Here is a 3,704-nt window from a genome sequence, read left to right as displayed (position 1 = left end):
CAAAGGACGCTGAAAAGTTTTCACTGCTGCGAAATTTAGACTTGCTGAAGACCTTCTTTGCCCTCAGTATATAAACATATTGACAACGGTGACAAACACAAAGTAGAATGAAGGTAGGAGCTGAAAGTGTTCAAACCGATGCGTCCGAAAACGATGTGTGAATATGAAAGCGCACAGTGTCTTCAAATTGCCTGAGCTTTCACACGACAGTTTCCTACACACAGTTGAGTCTAGAGAACCGTATTGAATTTTTCACATGAAGCTTTTTCTGTTTCTAGACCAACGTACCGTAAGCGCGAGGGGACGGGTGCGTTTTGACCCACTACTTGCTTTGGAAAAAATAAAACTAGCTTCGAGTCACAAAAAGTGCTCTGTACAAATGTACGTATGTGAAAACTACCACTTTCCGAATTGCAAAAAAAAAAAGATAGATCCCACGTATTTTCGCAGTCAATGTTATGCGAAGCCTGCGCATGAAAGGTGACTGTGTTGTAATTTCTTTATTGACTGGAACGTCATGATTTGGTGCCGTAAGTACATGCACAAGTGCACAAATAGGGTTGGAGAAAACGTGCGCCTTCCGTTATGCGGCAAATGACCGCAGCGCTAGCGCCTCGAGCGGCGTAAAGATCATTCATGCTTGTTGTGCTAAAACTGTAGTTACATTTGATCAAACTTGAGCTTTTTTCATCCTCAATGAAAGCTAAGCTCAACTGTTTTTAACAGGGCTACGTATAGTAGTGGGCCATTAGTGTTTCTTCGAATAACTCCTTCAAATAGCCGAGAAGCAAACAGTAATCTTTCACCGTCGTCTGCACCTCACCAGAATGACACCACAAGACGTCGCGATGGGTGCTGACCGAGTGCGACCCGTTGTCTGGCATGCTTACCTGGGGCCGGGGTAACTGTGGTCAACATGGCGGTGCCCCCAGGGAGAGGCGCGGGCATTGCACTGCGTTCGTGCTGACCCCTGCCACTACCCCAAACTGGGGCAGCTGCGCCATGCAATTTTTGGTAGTGGGGGACTGCGTTTGCGCTCTCCCCATATTTTACAATCCAAAGAAAGATCTCTGGACCCGTTAAAACACTTGCGCGGCGGAGAAGTGCAAGCTACTGAGAACCGGGTTCTCTGATATGGCTTCGTAGGTGTCGTTTTCTTGCTTTAAGTGAGAATTACTCATAGCCCTTACAACATACCTACCACGGCAGCACCTGGAGAAATAAATTGTCAGTTTGCCATACTCTGCGGCGTTACTGTAAGGCTTGTCTTCCAACCAAAAGCTCTCGTTCACAGACTGCTTTTTTAGCTCATTGTGCAGTTAACGCATGCGAGCACGCGAGTACAACAATATTAACGGGAACAGCAGTTTGTAAACGAGAGGTTTTGGTTGGAAAACAAAACATACAAGTTCGCAACCTAGCAGATTATTGGAAACTGTCCATTGGGCAGTGGCGTTTAGTAACACGCCACGTGTAGAGAATCTGGGCTCAAGTTGGCGTATAATCAGTCATTCTTTTCTGGCTGTCGTACCACTTTTATTTGGTTCCGTTCTGACATTTTAAGCCAAGACCAGAAAGCACGCGAATTTTTCGAGACATTGACAAGCGATAGGATTTGCTTTCATGGAGGCCTATGCGTCACCGCCGTTTGCCACGTCACGCATTTCTGAAGAACTAGGAAAGATCACCTGTCACCCGAAATCCAGCATGGCGCTTTTTCGGCGATGTGGCTGCGCCCCTTTTCATTGCTTTGGTTGCAGTTGGCATGAATGCTTATTATTCGCTCACGCTTCGAAGAATGCAAGGTATCGCCCTCCTTTTTTTTACATTTACATCTCACACGGAGATGGGGAATGTGGCCGTATTTTGTGGTTGATCTCGTTATCAAAGGTTTGTTTTGGTTTCTCTATGTTAGCTTGTAGCAAATCGGCCGCTTGCTACAATGCGAAATCATCATGCGAAGTGCGCCATAGCCGTGGTAGCGTAGGCTTCTTAGTAACTTTTCGCAGTTAACCCAAAGATTGCGAAAAAAAGAGGTCCATGTAATTCTCTTGTGGCTAACTTATGCCACACTAGAGAGTAATAAACTTGACATAACGTCATCGACGAACTTTTAAACTTCTATTCGAAATTTATAGGTATGCACGGTATAGCTTTCATTCGAAGAAGAAAAAAAAATAATAGGGTGTCTAAAGCTTCGCCTTTAGGAGTGTAACGCGATAGCGACATTCTGTTTCTAGTGCATACTTCAAACACTTTGTGCATAAAATCTTTTCGAAATTGCGATGCACCTACTACGTGGCCTTCAGAAAATAGGCACAGTTGCGTGTGCGCCTTCTGTAAAGAGGTACCAGCTTTCAACGACAGAGCCATTTTGATAATCACATATTTTGACGCCAGTTGGCCACGGACACTTGTACCCCACATTATTACTGCATTATTCCGTGTAACATTAGAAAACATGTATACGAGACGCGTGTGTTTGTGAAGCATGAACAGCTAAGCTCCTAAAAGTGGCACCCGTTTGTCCATCGTCGTAGTCGTAGTGCGTGACCAGTCTTACGCTTTGACCTGCAAGGTCGTGCCGGTGTGAGATTTCTCCTCTGCGTTTTGATTTCCGCCTCCTCGACTAGCTTCTACACTAGCTAAGGAGGGAAGATGTTTAAGGATCGGAATTGGCCCCCTCGATGACTCGACTGCACAGTGGCAGCGCGAAGAAAGAGCCGTAGTCCAGTGAAGAGACGCTTTATTGCAGCCTCAGGCGTATGCCCGAGTCCAAGCCCGAACCTCCGCTCGTGAACCGTGTGAATGAAGGAGTCTCCTTTCTTTCCCGTGCTCGGGGTTTTCCGCGTTCGTCTTCGCGGAACCGATCGGCTTCGCTAGTTGACGGGTCGGGAACTGGCTACGCGCTCTACATCAGCCGCATTAATTGCGCTACACCCAACACGCTGATAATCGGTGCCTCATACTAACTGCGTTGTTGAACAATAAAAAATTCGCAGCGTGCGCGTTAACTAAAAGCTGAGTTCTCCTGTCTCTCATTCCCAATCAGCAGCCATTGGCATGTACATTGAGCACTATCTCACAAGAAAGGGTTGCTAGGTTGTACTCGCTGGCAGTGACCTGCCTGGTTTTAGAAAGGTTTAGCGAGCGTTGGGCCGCAGTGGCACGAATAAAGTGAACTAGTATTTACCATGAACTCGAGTGGTTAAAGGTGGGAAGTAGACAAGAAGCGCAATCCGTAAGAAGGTGTGCGTGTGCCACCTCTCGCTTAGTCCTTGGAATTTCCGCTGGATGGCGGTGCATATGCGGAATATGTGATGAAAAGATGCGAATTGGTGGTACATGGAGTGTTGACTAGATGGACGAACGGACACACAGACAGATGCATGGACGAACGCACGGATGGCTGCACGGACGGATGGACGCATGGAAGGACGCATGGACGGCGGAATCAAGAACGAATGAACAGACGGATGCTTCACCCCACTCTCCGTCATTAACCCCGCAGATATGCTGCCATTTATTTATTATTTATTTTTATTTGCATTGTTCTCGATTTTTTAATCACGCATATTATGATGATTTCTCTTTCTTTAACTAATGATGCTGACGCTGGAGTTTCTGCGAAAGGAGCTGTTGAGCACTATCACGTTACTGTCGCCGACATGCGGTGGCAGCCGTCGCGAAGGAGCAAGTTTTTC

At 46.6% G+C, this 3,704-nt stretch overlaps 1 non-coding gene across 1 annotated transcript; it reads left to right on the top strand.

Annotated features, from left to right (window-relative positions):
- Nucleotides 1-882: 882 nt before the first annotated feature.
- LOC119186227 (U1 spliceosomal RNA) lies at nt 883-1,046 on the top strand. The gene has a single exon (XR_005111677.2). It is a non-coding gene; the product is annotated as a U1 spliceosomal RNA (small nuclear RNA).
- The last annotated feature ends 2,658 nt before the right edge of the window (nt 1,047-3,704 follow it).

The sequence above is a fragment of the Rhipicephalus microplus genome, chromosome 1, assembly GCF_043290135.1.
Source record: "Rhipicephalus microplus isolate Deutch F79 chromosome 1, USDA_Rmic, whole genome shotgun sequence".
Classification (NCBI taxonomy): domain Eukaryota; kingdom Metazoa; phylum Arthropoda; class Arachnida; order Ixodida; family Ixodidae; genus Rhipicephalus; species Rhipicephalus microplus.
Note: the sequence above shows the minus strand (reverse complement) of the source record. Positions and strands in the feature narration are given on the sequence as shown.